This window comes from Esox lucius, chromosome 20 (assembly GCF_011004845.1).
Source record: "Esox lucius isolate fEsoLuc1 chromosome 20, fEsoLuc1.pri, whole genome shotgun sequence".
NCBI lineage: Eukaryota > Metazoa > Chordata > Actinopteri > Esociformes > Esocidae > Esox > Esox lucius.
The window spans coordinates 39,394,147-39,416,635 of record NC_047588.1 but is presented as its reverse complement, the minus strand read 5'-3'; positions in this window follow the sequence as shown (position 1 = coordinate 39,416,635).

The following is a 22,489-nucleotide window of genomic DNA, read 5'->3' as shown; positions in this document are numbered from 1 at the left end:
ATCAATGCTGGTAAATGTGTTGACATCAGTATCACGTACAAAAACCAGTAATTCTTGTGCACCAGTAAGATAATTGGTTAACAATGATTGCTAATCTGTGATTTTTTTGTGTTTGTGTTTGAAGTCTATAGTAGTCTATTTCAGCACAGTGGTATAAATTCAACCTAACAGTTGAGAAGGGGTTAAATTAGCATGAGGGCTAATCTTGTTTGAAGGTCAGAGGTTGGAGCTGTGGGGGTGACTCTCTGTCCTGCCTGTTATTCAGATCCCAGTCAGTCACCTTGGATGCATTCAAATGACACCCCCTGAAAATATAGCAACTTGTGCATAAGGTGTAAAAGATAGGGTTTGACATGAAATTGGGACCGACATGTCCCCAGTTGTCGCATTCTAAACAGCTCAGAACTGGGTAAACATTGTGGTGGAATCATGAAATCCGAGTTGAATGACCAAACTTATTTTTTTTACCCAGAGTTCCAGGTTCTCTTGAAAGCACTGATGTCAAAGGTGAAAGATTTCAGAGTTGTTTTGAACGCTTCGTCACCTGTCACAGTGAAAACCCATCCTGATGTTCGATTGGTGGCAGTAGTCATTCATGACTTCCCCAGAGCACTCTGATTGGTGGAGTTCAAACAGGAGGGGGAAACACGGTGACCTCATTCTGGCAATGTTCTTGGACAGAATGGGGTTGAGCTGTGCTCTGAAAACATTGTTTCAGTCAGTCAGTCACCTGTCGCTTGTTCTGTCTGTCTGAGTTCGAGTGGCATGCGTTAGAACATTATTTTCGTCTTTCTTGGTCTTCATGTATGCCACACAACACATAACAGCTCTATCATCAACTGGATAAGAACTTACAACTGTGTAGATTTGGGCAAATGTGTAACCAAAGGGGGGGGGGGGGGGGGGGGGGGGGTAAATGCACACATAGTTGAAGAGAGAGGGAGTCAAAGACTGAGCGAAGAGCGAGGGATGAAGTGAGTTTTTCATGTTCCACACGGGAGGCCATATTGATCTGCGTCTCCGGGTGATGATGTCACACACTGTTCCTAAACACCGTCGTCTCCTGGCCTCCATTGTTACCTCACGCTGTCGACGGGTGACATTAAGCTTCCTGTGACAGCAGGCTCACAAAACCACAGCGCTTGGATGTCAGCGCTACCTGCGCCAACCGTTAAGCTGCTTGGTAAGACTACAGTTTTCCTGGATTTCGTAGAGCCAATCCTCTCGTCATTGTGGAAAGCAGTGTTGTATTTAATCTACTGAGCCCTGGCAAGGAAAGACATTTACAAAAAGAAACAGCTTTTATTACCTTTTTTTTTTCTCCCTTTTGCAGGTTTCATCCGACAGTGAATTTTATGAAGTCAAGCAGAAGTGAAGCCTTACTTACCTGGGGCGCTTTGAAGAATGTTTCCATGCGAACGTTGGGACCAGCAGTTGGGCTGGAAGGATTGATAATCACACAGGCAAATAGCTGGAGGCAGAAGGCGTATTTGGGAGAATGAGGGGCTGTGTTCGTCTGGGCCTAATATAACAAAATTAGTTTTTCTCAAAAGTGCCCCACACGCATGACCAAACCCACAATGCAAACATTTGCGTGGCATTTTGTGCTTGGCTGAGGACTGGGGGAGATGTGCCTAGCGTCGCATGAGTTTGCTGGTTTACCCTCTCATGAACTGCACGAGACTCGAAACACACACTCACACACTCCTGTACGCCCTTGAGGACTTGTGACAGTGCTCTGTGGGCGCTCTGTCTGTAGGTAAACATTGTGTTGGTGATTAGTGGCCTCTCGCCTGTGATGAGTATGATCTGTAGGAAGCCATGGCGACGGGACAGCTGTGATTTTCTGCCATAAGGAGATGGAGGCACACACAGGGCTTCTAATGAATGTAAATGGCCCTTGTCAGACCCCTATTCCCAGTGCGCGCACACACACACACACACAGACACACACACAGACACCTGGCAGTGCCAAGCCCTATAGGTCTGAAACAGTAGCCACTGCTGTGGATTCGGGCAGCAGACGAATAGTTGGCAGGCCTCATCATTACCGTAAATCAAGACATATATGACACTGTGTGTTTAAAGAGTGTGTGTGTGTGCGTGTGTGTGTGCGTGCGTGTGTGTGTGTATGCACTCAGGCATTGTTCCACAGGGATGTGTCCCTTTAAAGTCACCGAGCCCATCTGGAGCGTTCAGTTGAGTAGAGCAGTGAATTCTAGAACAGCAAAGTTCCCAGCTTAGCGAATCAGTAGATCAGTCTTCTCATTACTAGAGATGGAGCGTCAGACCCCCCCCCCCCCCCCCCGTACCCACCTACCTCACAGATCTTTACTGAATATACATGTGGAAGTCACCCATGTGCCACAGAAGACACTAAATTGCACTTCCCTCTCCCTCACTCCACGAGAAGGTGTCATTTTTAAACCCAATTACCCAGAGATGCCGGGCCAACAGTGACAGAGACAGTTTCTGAGGCTTCGGAACCAAATGACATGGAACGAGGAAGTGGGAAAATGAGAGAATGAGAGACAGAGAGAGTGAGAGAGAGAGAAAGAAAGAAAGAGAGAGAGAGGTGGAGGAGAAGAGGTTCCGTTTCGCATGAGAGTTATGGTTTCAGAGGTATATCTGTCTTTCCGTCAGCATTCTGCAGCCTGTATGTGTGTGTGTGTGCGTGCGTGTGTGTGTGTGTGTGTAATGGAGCGTGGCAGGAAAGATGAAGGGAGCAGGGTGGGTAGCCATTGAAGACCCCTGTAAAGCAAAGCCTGTTATGGTTACAGTGGGGAGAACAAGTATTTGATACACTGCCGATTTTGCAGGTTGTCCCACTTACAAAGCATGTAGAAGTCTGTCATTTTTATCATAGGTACTCTTCAACTGTGAGTGATGGAATCTAAAACAAATATCCAGAAAATCACATTTTAAGTATTAATTTGCATTTTATTGCACAACATAAGTATTTGATACATCAGAAAAGCAGAACTTAATATTTGGTACAGAAACCTTTGTTTGCAATTACAAAGATCATATGTTTCCTGTAGTTCTTGACCAGGTTTGCACACACTGCAGCAGCTCCCTCCAAAGATTTTATATTGGGTTCAGGTCTGGAGACTGGCTAGGCCACTCCAGGACCTTGAGATGCTTCTTACGGAGCCACTCCTTAGTTGCCCTGGTCATTCAGGTCATTGACCAGGTCCTGCCTTGTAGTTCTGGGCTGATCCCTCACCTTCTTCATGATCATTGATGCCCCACGAGGTGAGATCTTGCATGGAGCCCCAGACCAAGGGAGATTGACCGTCATCTTGAACTTCTTCCATTTTCTAATAATTGCGCCAACAGTATGCACCAAGCTGCTTGCCTATTGTCCTGTAGCCCATCCCAGCCTTGTGCAGGATCTACAATTTTATCCCTGATGTCCTTACACAGCTCTCTAGTCGTGGCCATTGTGGAGAGGTTGGAGTCTGTTTGATTGAGTGTGTGGACAGGTGCAGTTAATACAGGTAATGAGTGGAGAACAGGAGGGCTTCTTAAAGAAAAACTAACAGGTCTGTGAGAGACGGAATTCTTACTGGTTGGTAGGTGATCAAATACTTATGTCATGCAATAAAATGCGAATTAATTATTTAAAAATCATACAATGTGATTTTATGAATTTTTGTTTAAGATTCAGTTGAAGTATACCTATGATAAAAAATTACAGACCTCTACATGCTTTGTAAGTAGGAAAACCTGCAAAATCGGCAGTGTATCAAATACTTGTTCTCCCCACTGTAGGAGCTATGCATCGTGGTGCAAGTCAGTCTCATTGAGAGCTGGAGACACACTGATGGAGAAGGACTCTTAGTATTCCTAGTATTTCAGGTCTTAATTAAATGTTTGTTTTCACTCATATTTATTTTACATTAATTATTTTTCCACTTGCTTTGGCAATGTTAACATGTTTTCCCATGCCAGTAGGGCCATTTAAATTAAAACTGATAGACAAAAAATACAGAGTGAGTGAGAGTGAAAGACAGAGAAGGACATATGTGGAGATGAGTGAGAAAGAGGAAAGAGGCAGAGAGGAAGAAAGAGAGTGAGAAAGGGGGAGAGTTTGAGAAGGGCAGAGAACGACAGAGAGAGAGCATACTGTTCTTGACCCCTACTTCAAATAAAAAGGATCCATGAGGGTTCTGAGCATGCCTGTTTTGACCTGAAAATCTCAAACACAGACAGACAGATGCACAAGCACACACACGCATACCCACACACACACACGCATACACACACACACGCATACACACACACACGCATACACACACACACACACACGCATACACACACAAAGTTCTTAAAAGGTTATTCATATTGTCTTTCCCATATCCAGTTAAAATGGTTTCTCTGATGTTCAGAGTGGCAACAGAGCACACGGCGAAGCTTTCAGTCATCTCTGAATGAGGACTTTAAAAAATTAACTTTTGTAGCTATGGAGAGCTACTTTGAAGCTACCCTGACATTGTATCTCATGCATTTATTGATATGCAATTTCTTAATGTATTAAACATTTTTGAGGATATGTTACTCTTACCATAGAAAAAGCGGGGCTTAAAAGGTTTCCCATGAAGTGATTCACCTGTTCTCTGATGAGCTAACATTTGTGTTACACAAGATCCTGCTAGCCATAGATAGCACTGACACTGTGTTGTGGCTAACATTCTTTTAGCATGGATCTTTTTCATGCTATGTGGCTGTGGTTAGCAAAGCCTACTGGGACAGGGGTGGTGACTCACGTTGGGGATTTCAAAATGAACCACCATTCTGTTTTTCTTTCCTTTAATTGAATTTGTGAGGTTACAGACAGACACACCTAGAGAAATGTGCTTTGTGAGACAGACATGAGCTAACATATTTAGGTTAGTATATGAATCTGTGTCATTTCTTTAGAATGCTCCTTTGTCTTGCCTCCCCCTCCCCCACCCACCCCCCACCCACCCCCACCCCCACCCACCCCCACCCACCCCACCCAGATAGATTTTAGCTCCGACCCCTGTGATTCATTTGACTCGACTTCTCATCCAGGAACTTGTCAAAAGCACTTGTTAGTGTGCTAGGATTCATTTTAATAAAAGCATATAACTGACAAAAAGACTGACATCGAAACTTTGACAGCTCATGACAGCTTATGGCCTATGTCATTTTTCAGGTTTCTAGCGCACAGAGCTACAATGAAGTCCAGTCATGAATCATGAATAACGAGTCATCAGTCAATGAAAGCTCACTGAAGCATATCGGGTGAGTCGTGGTCATGCTTCTCTGCTAACTGTGAGTCAGTGTCACGCTGTGAGTCTGGCTGGGTTGGTTTCAGTTCCATTTAAACGCCGCTTAATTAAAAAGCTTAACCAACCATTGGAATGTGGGTGGACTTCCTGAGTTGACCCTTAACCCTGAAGTCCAGCCTGGGCACCCGGTGGTCGATGCTTATGGAATCAGCATGCCAAACAGGTTGACAATGACCATGTAGTATGGATAAGCACAGCCAGGCCTCGGCCCAGGCTAGTCTTCAATTTGCTATGATTACATTAAAACGCAGGGCTCAACAACTCAGACTGGAATATAGCAACAGACAGACTGTTTCCATTCTTTGCATGTGTGACATAGTGACTGTGGATGTGTGACATAGTGACTGTGGATGTGTGACATAGTGATTGTGGATGTGTGACATTGTGACTGTGGATGTGTGACATTGTGACTGTGGATGTGTGACATTGGGACTGCGGATTTGTGACATTGTGACTGTGGATGTGTGACATTGTGACTGTGGATGTGTGACATTGTGACTGTGGATGTGTGACATTGGGACTGCGGATTTGTGACATTGTGACTGTGGATGTGTGACATTGTGACTGTGGATGTGTGACAGCGTGACTGTGGACGTGTGATGTTGTGACTGGGAAACATTGTGACTGTGGATGTGTGACAGCGTGACTGTGGACGTGTGATGTTGTGACTGGGAAACATTGTGACTGTGGATATGTGACATTACTGTGGATGTGTGACAGTGTGACTGTGGATGTGTGATGTTGGGACTGTGGATCTGTGACATTGTGACTGTGGATGTGTGATGTTGGGACTGTGGATCTGTGACATTGTGACTGTGGATGTGTGATGTTGGGACTGTGGATCTGTGACATTGTGACTGTGGATGTGGTGACAGTGTGACTGTGGTTGAGTGATGTTGGGACTGTGGATCTGTGACATTGTGACTGTGGATGTGTGATGTTGGGACTGTGGATCTGTGACATTGTGACTGTGGATGTGTGATGTTGGGACTGTGGATCTGTGACATTGTGACTGTGGATGTGTGACAGTTTGACTGTGGATGTGTGACATTGTGACTGTGGATGTGTGACAGTTTGACTGTGGATGTGTGACATTGTGACTGTGGATGTGTGACAGTTTGACTGTGGATGTGTGACATTGTGACTGTGGATGTGTGACAGTTTGACTGTGGATGTGTGACATTGTGACTGTGGATGTGTGACAGTTTGACTGTGGATTCTTTGAAAGCCCCTGTCTGTGTCCCTGAATGTCATTCTCTGAGTGATTGTGTGTGTTTGTTTGTGTGTGTGTGTGTGTGTGTGTGTGTGTGTGTGAGAGAGAGACTTTCATTGACTCACCACATTTGTATCCCCCAACTGCACAGCAGTGACATGTGGTCAGTGGGACACAAAAGCCCTGCTGGTCCTGACCTATGCAAACTGAATGCTAACGCCGGTGAAGGAATGCCCACCACTGGCTGCCACTCAACGCCGCTGACAACCCCAAGTACCGGTGGCCATGTTTGATTTGTGGGCGACGGCGCCACCTCAACACTGGGTAGGCGACTTGCCACACTACACCGCCAACAGAGCAGATCAATGGAGGGAGGTCCCGGAAAAGAAAAGTTCAATAGCCCCAAGCGGGTGGATGAATGGCTGATGTTTATTCTTTTTTTTTCCTTTTGCGTTTTCTCGTGGTGGGTTTTTGGATGCTTTGAGAGTGTCTCTCAGTTTGAATGTGATCCGGGACTTTATGGAAATGCTTAAACAGCTGAGTTGTTGTTTTTATTAGAGACAGAGTTGTAATTGTGGCTGATTCAATGCCAGACAGTTTATTGTTTGTTTTGGATGAATTGGTTCACATGGTGACAGGAAGAGTTGCTTTTGGCAGAGTAACTAACGAGGATACTAATCAAATCCTAAAATTAAATTGTCAATCCCAAAAAGATGTCTGTTACACTTGGGACAGTTGGTTTACCGTCTGTGGGTTATTGTGTTTTCATTACTGTAGTATAGCTGTCTGTGGTAGTTATTGTAGTAGTGATTGTGTGTCTGTGATTGTGAATCTGTGTCTGTAGTAGTGATTGTGTGTCTGTGATTGTGAATGTGTGTCTGTGGTAGTTATTGTGTGTCTGTGATTGTGAATCTGTGTCTGTAGTAGTGATTGTGTGTCTGTGATTGTGAATGTGTGTCTGTGGTAGTGGTTGTGTGTTTGTAGTAGTGGTTGTGTGTCTGTGGTAGTGGTTGTGTGTCTGTGGTAGTGGTTGTGTGTCTGTGGTAGTGGTTGTGTGTCTGTAGTAGTGATTGTGTGTCTGTGATTGTGAATCTGTGTCTGTAGTAGTGATTGTGTGTCTGTGATTGTGAATGTGTGTCTGTTGTAGTTATAGTGTGTCTGTGGTAATGGTTGTGTGTCTGTAGTAGTGGTTGTGTGTCTGTGGTAGTGGTTGTGTGTCTGTGGTAGTGAATGTGTGTCTGTAATAGTGATTGTGTGTCTGTGATTGTGAATGTGTGTCTGTGGTAGTGGTTGTGTGTCTGTAGTAGTGGTTGTGTGTCTGTGGTAGTGGTTGTGTGTCTGTGGTAGTGAATGTGTGTCTGTGGTAGTGGTTGTGTGTCTGTGGTAGTGAATGTGTGTCTGTGGTGGTTATTGTTTGTCTATGGTAGTGGTTGTGTGTCTTTGGAAGTGGTTGTGTGTCTGCGGTAGTGAATGTGTGTCTGTGGTAGTTATTGTTTGTCTGTGGTAGTGACCATGTGTATCATAGTTTGTGTGTGGTTTGTGAGTGGTTTTCAGTTGTTGTTTGAAGAGAGGCAACAGTTTCAGGTTGCCACCCTGAGCCATTATGACTTGTCCAGCCACCATGTCCAGAGACCTGCTGTCTACAATGGGGTGGGACGAGTTAGGGACGCATTTTGACCTGGCCTTTGACCTGTTTAAAGTGCTGGGAACACATCCAGGGGGTTAGAAGAGGGTGATTATAGACCCCCCCACCCCCCGACCCACACAAACACACACACACACACACACACAGACTAAAACATTTAGCCAAGTAAGCGTCCTCAGCCTGGAATGAGTAGGTGGAGCAGGAAATTAATTGTCAGAGTGGGAAAGAAGATGGCTGAGAAAAGGGAAGGAGAAGGCTGAGAGTGGTGAGGGAGGGCTGAGGGAGGGGTGATAAAGAAAAACAAGAGGGGTGAAAGATGTGATGATAGAAGGGAAGGAGGGCTCTGAGGAAGGGGAAGGAGAGGCGTGACAGAGGAAATGGAAAGGGGTAAAAGTTGTGATAGAGGAGAAGAGGGATGTCCCACCAGTAACTGAAAGGTAGCTGTATTGAATGCCTAAAATGGCAGGGGGAAAAAATCTGTCCTGTACTTGGGACCGTTAACTCCAAGTCTTGCCCTCCTTCTTCTTACGTCTTTCATCATTATCTGCCCCTCCTCTCCACATTTCTCAGCTCTCTTCTTTGTTCCTTGCTTTCTTTTCTTTGTAACGATGTCATGTGCCCCCCCCCCCCCCACCGTGCACCCATGCCGTGCCCCCCCCCCGGTGAGACAGGTGAGGAATCTGGAATTATGATGAGACGGGTGTGTGTGTGTTCACGCGAGGAGTGTGTGAATAGACACGACTGGTGGCTGAATCCTGCTGGTTTTCCCACGGCGGTGGGGTCGTATAGCCAGCTTCTGACCACTACATAAACAAACAACCTGAGGCCTGAGACAACATTCCCGAACAACAACAAACAACTGTTACCCCACACCACCGCGGCAGGACAGCTACTTCAAGATGACACACACGTATGCGTGCACGAACGTGCCCACAAACACAACCCCCCCCCCCACACACACACACACACACACACTCACACACGCGGTAGCGAGTAAACAAACACTGACAAACACAAAGACACCCACATTCCACAACACAACAACCATCAGATGAAAGACGGATGCTGTCTGTCACTTACTTCAGCAAAAACCCAGACACACATAAAAACCAACAAGGCTGAGGTAAATATACACTGTCAAAATATGTCTTGTGGGATCAACTTCAAGTGACTGTAAGGAAATGCGTTTCTAAATAGAAAAATACCACAGCTATTTAAACCAAATATATATATTCTTACTAAACCTATGCTATATTTAGTTTAACAGATGTTTTAATTCTGGATTTGACCATCCACCTTATGTGATTGAATAACAAGCAAATAGTATGGAAACAATAGATTATTGCCCAGTAGATGTGCCTCTTTTTTTCTATATTAACTGATCAACAAACTGATCTTTAAGTAAAACTTTCACAATAAAACACTCATTAACCGGCTCAGTCTTGAATGCGTCATATATACCACACTCAAGCTTCCAAGCAACACACACCGTTTAGCAAACATGATAACAGGCGCTGAGCAGAAAGTGTAAAAGCAAAATGCACAGTAATAAGTAGAACAAAACGTAATGACTGGAATGACATTTACTTGGCCGGCTGAGAAGGAACAAACCGAAAGCCACACCTCTTCTGATAAGCTACAACCCCCCCACCCTGACCACACCCTTTCCCAGCCATATGGCCAGGACGTTAGTCATGTGGGTTATTCTAAAGATGCTATGAACAGAAGTAACTTGCAAAAGTTAATGAATGCATTTTCAAAATTATTTGTGGTACTTTGCCTTGCTCAGGAACAGAACAACGCCTGGCTTGCTCATGAAGTCATAGCATCATTTTTAATAATCTGTAAAAGCATTCCAGCCGACGTACCCCAGCGCCGTCTCACTATCTACAGAACACATTCCGTTAAATAAAATGCATACCTGCTCAAGACTTCAACAAATTCAAAAAGGGGAACAGAAACTCCCATCTCCTCCCGTGGTTTCTCCCCCTCCACAGCACCGCTCCTGAAATACGAACCTCTCACCGCTGACCCCCTTCTGAGTGTGTGATGACACGCCGGGACAGTCAGAGCACTTAACAAGGCACAGTCACACACACACACACACACACCCCCACACACCCACAGAAGCAACAATGCACCCTCTCTCAACAATGCACACACACTCTCCAGGGCGATGACAGACTAGTTCTAATGGGTTAGAGGATAGAGCCGAGAGTCACTGATCCTCCCTGCACTATATCCACACAGTGTGTGTCTATGCGCGTGTGCGTGCATGTGTGTGTGTGTGTGTGTGTGTGATCGTACATCTGTGCACCTATGCATTTCTTTGTGTGTATGTTTGTGTGTGTGTGTGTGTGTTCATTTGACTAGTTTACCAGGGACGTCAAATCCTGAATGAATACTGAAGAGTGTATTGTTCAAGAATAATACTCCGTAACCCTAAGCCTAACCTTAACCCTAAACCTAGCCTTAACCCCATAGACTTAAATTCAACCCTACCTCTAAACTTAATTATAAGCCCAATTGTAACTCCTACCCCAAATTGTACTCATTATATTGAAATAGCATTTTTTCACATAAGAACAGTAAATAAGTAGAATTTTCCTTCTTTTACTACATGGAGACCATCTCCATTACAGCCATCTACACTCACCTAAAGGATTATTAGGAACACCATACTATAACTGTGTTTGACCCCCTTTCGCCTTCAGAACTGCCTTAATTCTACGTGGCATTGATTCAACAAGGTGCTGAAAGCATTCTTTAGAAATGTTGGCCCATATTGAAAGGATAGCATCTTGCAGTTGATGGAGATTTGTGGGATGTACATCCAGGGCACGACGCTCCCGTTCCACCACATCCCAAAGATGCTCTATTGGGTTGAGATCTGGTGACTGTGGGGGCCATTTCAGTACAGTGAACTCATTGTCATGTTCAAGAAACCAATTTGAAATGATTCGAGGTTTGTGACATGGTGCATTATCTTGCTGGAAGTAGCCATCAGAGGATGGGTACATGGTGGTCATAAAGGGATGGACATGGTCAGAAACAATGCTCAGGTAGGCCGTGGCATTTAAACCATGCCCAATTGGCACTAAGGGGCCTAAAGTGTGCCAAGAAAACATCCCCAACACCATTACACCACCACCACCAGCCTGCACAGTGGTAACAAGGCATGATGGATCCATGTTCTCATTCTGTTTACGCCAAATTCTGACTCTAACATCTGAATGTCTCAACAGAAAATGAGACTCATCAGACCAGGCAACATTCTTCCAGTCTTCAACTGTCCAATTTTGGTGAGCTTGTGCAAATTGTAGCCTCTTTTTCATATTTGTAGTGGAGATGAGTGGTACCCGGTGGGGTCTTCTGCTGTTGTAGCCCATCCGCCTCAAGGTTGTGCATGTTGTGGCTTCACAAATGCTTTGCTGCATACCTCGGTTGTAACAAGTGGTTATTTCAGTCAAAGTTGCTCTTCTATCAGCTTGAATCAGTCGGCCCATTCTCCTCTGACCTCTAGCATCAACAAGGCATTTTCGCCCACAGGACTGCCGCATACTGGATGTTTTTCCCTTTTCACACCATTCTTTGTAAACCCTAGAAATGGTTGTGCGTGAAAATCCCAGTAACTGAGTAGATTGTGTAATACTCAGACCGGCCCGTCTGGCACCAACAACCATGCCACGCTCAAAATTGCTTAAATCATCATTCCCATTCTGACATTCAGTTTGGAGTTCAGGAGATTGTCTTGACCAGGACCACACCCCTAAATGCATTGAAGCAACTGCCATATGATTGGTTGATTAGATAATTGCATTAATGAGAAATCGAACAGGTGTTCCTAATAACCCTTTAGGTGAGTGTATAATGTAACAAACCATCTCCATTACAGCCATCTCTAATGTAACAGACCATCTCCATTACAGCCATCTCTAATGTAACAGACCATCTCCATTACAGCCGTCTCTAATGTTACAGACCATCTCTGTTACAACCATCTCTAATGTAACAGACCATCTCCATTACAGCCATCTCTAATATAACATTACATCTCCATTACAGCCGTCTCTATTGTAACAGAGCATTTCTATTACAGCCATCTCAAATATAACAGTACATCTCCATTACAACCATCTCTAATATAATGTTACATCTCCATTACAGCCATCTATAATATAACGGTACATCTCCAGGCTACTTTAGTGGGCTGGGCCAGGGTTAGTGTTAGGCAGGCAGACAGGCTGGGCAGAACCTCTACTATATTTACCCGAGCCAACGGGACTGGATGTGGGGGATTAGTTACAACAACAGGCTGTACTCTTATACAGCCCAGAGGAGCAGAGAGGCCAACGCTGAAGGACCAGGAAATAATTCCAGCAGGACAGTGGTTGGGGAAGGGGACGGAGACTGTGTGTGTGCACGTGTGTCCCCATGTGTCTGTGCAACAGGACTGGGGAAACAACTGACTCAGAAGAAAACAAGGTGAAATTAGGAGAGGAAGAGAAATTAAGGGAGGGAGATAAGGAGAGAGTGCTGAAGAGACAGACGTAGAGAAAGGAGAGAGACATAGAGAGAGACGTAGAGAAAGGAGAGAGACATAGAGCGAGACGTAGAGAAAGGAGAGAAAGGAGAGAGACATAGAGAGACGTAGAGAAAGGAAAGAGACATAGAGAAAGGAGAGCGACATAGAAAGAGACATAGAGAGAGACATAGAGAGACATAGAGAGAGACGTAGAGAAAGGAGAGAGACATAAGCTGTTTCTCAATTTCAAGGATCCTTCCTTGGTAGGACTAGTCCTTTCAAGGAAGGATCCTTCAGAGGCTAGGCCAGGCTCCTCCTTAGCATTCGAAGAACACGTACAATGGAACAGGCTACCAAGTGCACGTCATTGCGTCATTACGTCAGTGAAAAGGCCCGCCTTCGTCTGGTGATTTGTAAAAGAAATGCCGGTGACGGCAACCAAGCTAACAACTGTTAGCTAATATGACAGGTCCGGTTCAGTTCAGTTAGCTAGCTAGCTAGCCTACCGTTAGCTCGTGAGGTATCTAGCTAATTATCAATAGCATTTTGTACTGGCATTTAAACGTTAAACTTAATTTTTATGTACTACCGATTTAACAAAGGTATGGTAACGTTAAACACTAAACTAAAGATACTTACATTTAAAAGCATATTGCCCCGTCACTCCGCTTAGGTCCAGCATTTTGTTTTACGAGCTGGCAAAGCCGTGCGCATAGGATTGTGGGTAATATAGGAGTGCGAAGGATACACATATGCATCCTTTACCGTCTATGGGAAATTCTCCAAACGAAGGACTCAGTCCTTGGTGGGATTCGGAGGATCCTCGACATTGGAGCGGTCCTTCGACGGACGTCGATGACGTAGCATCCTCCAAATTCTGGCTTCGAAGGATCCTTCCTTGACATTGAGAAACAGCTATAGAGAGAGACATAGAGAGAGGTTAGAGGGGCCAGAAAAGGAAAACGCGTTAGAATAACAGGACAGACCAAAAGCAGCACTGCCCCAAATGGATGTCCTGAGGGAGGCATTGCGGCGGTGGAAGAGGCCAGTAGGCCTGCTTGATCCTATAAGTGCCAGATGGATAACAGGGAAGCCGAAAAGGCTGTGGGGCCAGGGTGCAGTGTTCCCTGTCCAATGAGGCCCCCGCGCTCCAATCAGTCTGAAGGCTAAGGAGACAGCACTTCCTTTAGCACGGGTTCCTGTTAGTACAAGCCTTTAGCATTGGCTGCTATAGGGATTTTAGCATTGCAGGCTATTAGGACTCAAGCATTGGCTGCAATAAGGTTTTTAGCATTAGCTGCTATGAGGACTTTAGTGCTGGCTGCTAGAAACATGCTAATGAAGTAAACAAATGTACATTGTTAAAAGCTTATACGATAGCATGGTTCTCTATGTTAATTGTGTTTTGGTTGCGGTACTAAATCGCTGTATAGCCCTTTGTCCATGATAGCATTGACAGGATCTTATCACTTGGTGACTGTTACTGAGTACTGCACAAAATGTTTATAAAGCATTTAGCTGAGTCACTTATTTTGATAAGTGTTTAACCCTTCACCAGCGCTCAATATCGGAAAGGAAGCTAATGCCACTGATATACTGTTACATTTCACGAACAAATGAACTTAAACAGCGTGTACGTGTGAGGCTGAAACCCAATGTAAATGGTGATACATATCCATGCTTGAACACAACAGGCGACACAGTTGGTCTTTCATTACCATGCCATCAAACTGGATAACACCGTTTCCAAAAGTCCTTATCTCCAGTCGTTGAAAGGTGTCTATTTGCTGTGATAGTCAGCATCAACTCAACACGCTCGTCACTCAGCTGCCTGGTTATCTGTAATGGTTTCCCAGGCCGCCAGGCTTTTGTTATGTCTGTGTGTCAGGTGACGTGTCTGTTGAGGGAAACCCTCCAGTCCTGGCCTCACACACACACAGACACACACACACACACACACACACACACACATGTATACACACACACACGCACACACACGCACGCAGTCAGGCCAGCAAACACACACACACACACATACACACACCCACCCACCATGCTGTCTGGCCCTGAAGAAGTAGATCTATGGGAATGCATTATGTGGACAAATCTTATTTTTGATTCACAACCTGACTGCATTCCTTTGGCAGTGCCTCCTGTTCACACAATGTTATTCATCTCCTGGTTGGACGATTGCGGCGTCACTGACTCAAAGCAAGGATAGCTTAAAGGCAATGTAGCCCCCAAAAAACACAACTACGCACGGTCATTTAGTAGGTTCACACGCTGTTGAATTCAACATTGTTGTGTGTACTAATATTATCCTGTGCTTATATCCAGCACTGCGACCTTCAGTTTGCCAACTTCCTGTTGTACTGACAGGCTGGACTTTTCATCCGGGGCAACGGCGTAGGCTGAAACATTTCTGCTGTGAGCACGGCATTACGTCGGCTACATGACAGAAAATAATTGGCTGCTGTGAGACAGTAATCTTCTGGCGCTGTGTCCGTGTGATCCGGAGGGACAAGCTTCACTGCACAGATCGTCTCGCAGGCCGTTTCTATTCCAGTGACGAGTTGCATCAGACATCAGACTCCAGTGCAATATAAAGGGGGTGAATAGATTGGGTTTGAGGGATTTCGGGTTCTTTGTGTCACGCCGGTGGCTTTACAGATGCCACGTCTTAATTTGACCGTTCTTCCATGGGTTCTGTTCGGCGCGGCGATAATGGCAAGCTTGTAGTATATTCACGGTTGAAGCTCCCACTAGAAGTGCATTCACAATATTAACTTCACTGTTGCTGGGCGATTCTTTTTCCCTGCTGTTTTAAAACGGGCTCAAAGTAAGATATGACATCAGCTGATCTCCCCAGACACTCCGCGGAACAGACAGAGACAACATCCTGAGCGGGATTAGAGAGTTTTGGGTTTATTTTAAGAAAAGCACTTGTTTAAGGAGCATAAATAATGCCTATCTGCCTTGGCTTGGTGGATGTTATAAGTTAAAAGTATATAATTAAAAAGATCTCACGTAGGCAGGGCTGCTAGGTCGGGATTAGCACTTCGAGATGAATGCTGAAACTCCACATTCTATACCTGTCTCTCACTGTGCAGGGCTGGCTGGGAAGAACACAAGCACGTGTGAATGCACTCACTAACTCAATCAGAGGCAGCTGGTGATAGAGTGAGAGAGACAGAAAGAAAGCGCGTGAGAGAGAGAGAGAGAGAAGTCAGAGAGAGACATTAAACAAGCAGAAAGTGTTTGCTGGAATACAGTGGGCCTACCTAATCCCTCCAGTACAAACATTCTACTGATAAGTGACAAAAAAAGTAATTTCTATTGTCGTATCGTGTCACTGTGTATTTATTCCTTGTTATTCGTCTCACTGTGTATTTATTCCTTGTTATTCGTCTCACTGTGTATTTATTCCTTGCTATTCGTGTCACTGTGTATTTATTCCTTGTTATTCGTGTCACTGTGTGTTTATTCCTTGTTATTCGTCTCACTGTGTATTTATTCTTTGTTATTCATGTCACTGTGTAGTTATTCTTGGTTATTTGTGTCACTGTGTGTTTATTCCTCATTATTTATGTCATTGTGTGTTTATTCCTTGTTATTGGTGTCATTGTGTATTTATTCCTTGTTATCGGTGTCATTGTGTATTAATTCATTGTTATTCGTGTCATTGTGTATTCATTCCTTGGTTTTTGTTATTGTTATTCCTATCACTGATAATTAATTCCTTGCGTTACTGTTTTCTACATTTCAATTTAGTATTTACTACTCCCTCAATTCTGCATTCTTGGAAAAGGGAGCACAAGTTCCACAATAATTAACTTACTGTGCAAGTCTGAACCTGTTAATGGAACACATTACAAATGCAATTAGATTTGTTGCAGCTCCATAAGACAAACACACATTTGAACCAAACCAACATCCACGTCACAGTCATCACAACCAGGTAAATGATCGTGATCCTATTCCCTTTCACTGACATGGGCCGGTCAGTCTCTTCTACCTGCCCCGTTATGTCTGATCTACAACACGGACCATGATGTCTGTCCCCGACACACACACAGACACACACACACACACGCACACACACGAAGGGAATGTCCACCCTGTCCACACACCACGAAGACTGACACACACACGCGCACACACACACAGCAGGAACCATGCTGTCTGTCGGCCCCTGTCGCAGCCTTCCTGTCTTCCTGCTTAGAGTCATCATCACACCTCATTCGGCCCTGACCTCCGTGGGTCAGCGCGTAACCTCGCCTGCTGCTTTAAAGCAGGGTCAGAGGCCAGTGTCTCAGGGAGCCGAGAGCAACGCTACAGATGTCTGTCTGTCGTCATCCAGGACTAGAGCAGCGTTGACAAGAAAATCAACACATCTCTGGCGTTTTTCCACGGCATCCTAAGACGTGTTCGTTTTTATAGTCGGCATGGAGATCATTATGCTGCTGCCTGACATAGTTGAGGTGCAGGCCTGGCCTCTACCCGTAGCTTACAAACTGCCACTGGCGTCATTCATATTCACTGATGGACACGGACGGAAATCATATTTCCAGCCCTCTTCCAAATGAAATAATAAGATGACACGGACATACCCATCCTGGGGCCGTGCCTGTTCTCAGGCATGTTTGGGACGGGAAACGTCTCCCCCTCCATCTATTTATTCTTCTCCCCTTTACCACTGCCGCCCCCCTCTTCTTCCACCCCCCACCCCCCCCCCCCACTCATGATAATGTCACGCTCAGCTTTCTCTGCAGTGTGGAAACTTAATTAATCTGATGATGATAATTCTGCACCTCATGTGGTAGATGAGTGCTAAATGCCCTGTCTTTGTCTCACATGCTTATTTATTCTCTCTCTCTGATTGGTTAACACATCCACCCAAAAAGAACATGAAGGAAGGAAGAGGACAGGATGAAAGGAAAGAGAGGGGGAGCAGAGACAGAGGGAACGGGAAGAGAGAAAGATGGGCACGGAGAGCTGGAATGAGAGGGTCCTGCAGTGCAGCAATCATCTTCTTTAATTAAAACTCATAAATCGCTGATTGTTTTTCGCTGGCTTTGGCAGGAGGCTAACCCTTGGCTAACCCTCGTCCCAGACCCTGAGAGCCCCTCCCTGGCCTCGTGCTCCTCCTTCCCCACCCTCCGTAACTCCATCCTATTCCACCTTTGAAGTCATGAGAAACAGTTTCGCCATGCAAGGAGGAAGTATGTATTTTTGGTTTTGGTCAGTCCTCTGCCAGCCTGAGGGGGGGGTTCCTGTTGTGGGGGGGGGGGGGGGGGGGTCTGGAAGGAGATGAAAGAGTCAGTCTCATTGTTTACACGTAGGCACTGGACTTGAACTGACGGGTGCATCCATCTTTAATAGTCTCTTAAATATGGTCCTGGACTGACTGACTGTCAGGCTCCGGGGAGGGAAGGAAGCGACGGTTGGCTGTGATGGGTTGCTTGCTCTGCAGTCAGTAGAGGGCAAAGGAAATTCTGTTCACATTTTACTTTTGGAATAGTCCACAGTTATTTGAGTGACATGTTTCCGACCATTTTTGTTGTGTTTCACAAAACTCTGGGCCAGGCCCTCACATGTAACTAATCCTACCCTCATAATCAACTAATGTTTTCTGATACTCCACATATTTTTCACAAACGCAGCCACTAAAACAGACACAAGGCAGACATGTCAGTACACACCTAACCTCCCAGGAGTTCTCCAACGTAACATATAGCTGACAGGTCCTCAAAACACGGTTAGCTTGCTAAATTCATCTTTCACAACACTTTGGACAGACAGAACCAGTTGCGTTGCTCTGGTTGACTAAACCTCTCTAAGGCTACAGATCATTTGAAAGTCAAATCTGAGATTGTGTAGACAATGTGAAACGAATAGGTTATGAGTCTCCAGCCGAACATATTTGAAACAAATAATGTGTGCAAATTTGACAAGCCAGTGCACTAGTGTTCTGAAATTAACCACGCCAAGAGCTGACAAAGCCCAGAATTATAGACAGCGCTGTTTTGGGTTCACTGTGGCACATCACAGATAACAACTGGCCTAGAGCGAACATTTCACCACCAACGTAGACGTGTACTGAAGAATACACAAATAATGATAATAACAATATACAATAATATAAAAGTCAGCCTGCTGAACACCAATGTGACCAGTCAACCTGTAGAAAACCAAAGTGACCAATCAACCATATTTAACACCAGTGTGAACGGCCCTCGTCTGAAATATAGTGCTATCCACATTCTATCCTCGTTTTTAAAATCTCACACATAATAGCTGGCGATAATGTAGGTTCTGCGTTGGGTGTGTTTGGAGGGCACTTCAACACGTTTCCACCCTTTACACAGAGTGATCAAGGATTCATAGAGGGGTTTAAGAGAAGCTGTTATTTCCAGAGCTAATTGTCAGACAAACTTATATTGGCAGGCCGGATGTGTTTTATAATTTATTATTTATTGAATGAAATTATCTTCAAATCTCAAGGCAACCTGCTGATCTAGTATGATGAATATTTCCATTTGAATGTGGTTCACTTCTTGCCGGGCCAATTAGCCAGCCAACATCGTTCTGTTTTGTCAAGTTGATTCATCATCTTGACCCAGCCATGAACTGCACACGTACACTTGCCCTGATTGGCTGATCCACACGACAGATTTACATAATGCCCGTCGACGTCCGTTAAGTGAGCCACTGACAGGCCTTCATAAGAACGGCAACGAATGACAGACAGTGTGGGTGTGAACTGAAATGATTGAGTGTTTGCTACAGGTTGAGCTGACTGTTTCACACCGCGGCGCTCGCCCCGCGGATCAGCGTCGCACCACCGCTCCCAACGGAGAATGCTGGTCGCTTCAGGAATCTTCCCCCGGGGCAGCCAGCAGGCCAAGCCCCGCCCTGACACACCTGCCTCCCGTTGGGGCTTGGGGGTGGAACCAGGCAAGGCTGCACCATGGAGGAGGATCAGGAGGAAGGTGCCGGGGGCCGGCCAAACTGCGACAGCCAGCTTCCATTTCTCCCAAAGCGCCACCGGGAGGCCTCACCAGAGATGAGGCCGCGTTGCCGTAGAAGGAGTTTGTCTTTTGAGTTGGATTTCTCCCTCACCTGCTGCCCTGACTCTTCTGGTTTAGTGAATACAACGACTGTCAGGGCCCTGTACACACCTCTGAGTCTTCTTCCTGCGTCTCTCCCGGTCACAACATACAGCTCTGGAAGAAATGAGAGACCACGGCACCTTTTGCTTCCCTTTCCAAATACGTTGAAAAGGAAGGTTTGGAGTGAGGAACAGAAGGGTTAAAACTAAGAGACCACTGCAAATTGAACACTTCTGTTCCTCAATCAAAAATCAGTGGTCTCTTCATTTTTTCCGGAGCTAGATGTGTGTGTGTGTGTGTGTGTGTGTATATATATATATATATATATATATATATATATCACTGTCTGCCTACAAATTCACCAGGACACAGCACAAACAATTCTCAATTGTATGTTGATGTTCTTGGTTCATTTGTAGCCATTTACAATGCACCATTTTAGGTTTCCGTTTACCGGTAAGACCGGCAGAGAGAAAGAGGACGTCCGTTAGGATACATCTGATCTATCATGGTTTTGATTACGTGTGAAATGAGCTCAACAATACAGCAGTAATTGTACATTTGTGTGGTGATTTACAGTATCTTAACATCAAGGCTTGTGCTGACGTGAGGGCATTCTTCCCTCCATTCTTTCACGGCGTGGAAAGTCCCCGCTCGCCACGTTCAATAACATTCTGTTTAACTCCTCACCCATCGTCCCTCAATCGAGGAAGGGTTTCGACAGCACAATAGCAGTGCGTGTTGTGTCAAGCCGTCGGCCGGAGCCGGTCCCAGCGTTTTCCATCTCCTCCTAAATGAGGCTCGTCCGTCGTTCACGGGCCCCGATAACATCTTAAATGTATTGATCCGAACCCACTCTCTTTCTTTCTTTCTTTCTTTCCGGCCTGCAAGGCATACGCTTTGACTGGTCGGGCCCTCACTGCCCGGTTGCTCCTAGGTAGTTTTTTTGAATGTTATCTGTCGAGTTGTACTGGTCTGTACTGACGGCCGGTTCACCATGCATGAAGCTGGCGTTCACGGTGGAGAGACGCCAACAAAGGCCTCTTTTCTCCAAGCTGTATTATCAGCCTCTTTTATTGAAAAGACCTGCCTCATTCTCTATTAATTACACAAAAACTGTGATTTTAGCTGATGTCTGTCTCTCGCTGCTACTCACGGGTTAAACCGGTGTTTGATCTGGAACAAGGGGAACAATGGGCTTGCTGTCTACATGACCACAGGAGCATGGGAGATAAATATTGCTTTTTAAATTGTCTTTGATTTTATCCACGCTTGGAATAGCTTATAATGATGTTGCTGTATTATACCAAATTGAACAGCTTTTGACTGACAGAATTTTATTTGGGGAAAAAATTGCGGTGTGCAATTGTTCTGGATATATTGGCTGGTGTGTGTGTAAGATAAAGAGAACAAGAGTGGAAGACAGAAAGAAGGTGAATATACCCTTTAATGCACAGCAGTTTTCTGGTCCATTGTCTACAGCCTTGTCTTAATCCTTGTAGCTGGAGCTTTGCTCTTTACCACCTAGTTCCTCCATTCTGCTTAGACCATGGGTCAAAATTAAGCATTTAACCAGCCGGGCAAGGCCTTAGGTTTTCTTTAAGACTACAGGAATGGAGCGAGAAAGGCAGACAACACCAAATGAGAAAAGGTCCTTCAAATCTGACTTGTTTTAATCCACAGTGCTGATCCCGAAGATTCCACACAATATAACTCACATAAGAACACATGTTCTCTGGATTTAACTTGTCACTACATAGATTCAAAACATGGTTTTGTTTTATCAACACACAAAGGAGCATGTCCTTATCACCCTCGCAACATTCAAAGTGTTTTGAGAAGTTCAATCATGTCGGTCCTGTGTGTGTATGCATGTGTGTGTGTGTGTGTGGCTCAGCACTCAATAAAGATTTAAACACTTTCCCCCCACACAGAGAGCTAGTGAAAATAATTAGGCCGAGGTATGCGCAACGGCTTGTTCCGTCCCCACACCTGCTAGTGGTTGACATTCCTTGGCCTGTCTTTGGGGTTGAACAAATATAGATACATATTTTTTTCCCTCCCCCCACTGTTATCAAAAGCAGGCAGAGCCAGATCTCATACGGGAGCCAGCCTGTCAGGAAAGGACCATGTCGCCCATTGAAGCAGGGTTAATGTGTTGTGAGATTAGAGGCAAATACTAGGCTGGGTGATTCACTCCAGCACAGCCAGGCCCCTCTCCATGCCACAGTGTGGTTTGCCAGTGTTTAGTCTCCAAAAGAGAGAGAGGGGGAAAAATGCCTCCACCTCTCCCCCCCCCCCCCCGGTCCCTATTGGGGTCTTTACAACTTCAAGGATGTCAGAAACTTAGTGGGAGGGGGATGGGAGAGATTGGCTGGTTTCCTGCCTGACCAAGAGTGCTGCTTACTAGATAGTCTCCTGCTAATTAAAGTTGTAGTTTTACTTCCTGAAAACATACTGGAGTTTTTTTTTTCTAAATGTATTTTATGTTTGTGATATCCATGCATGCATGTGGAATAGTTACAGCCCAGCAAACTTACTCAGGATGTAACTGAATAAAAGACTGAACTGGAGTACAAGATCCATAGCGTCTCTTTCTGTCTTTTAATCTCTCTTTGTTTCCTTCAGCCTTTCTTTCTCTTTCTCCTTCATTGTTTGTGGGTCAGTAGTTTGGAG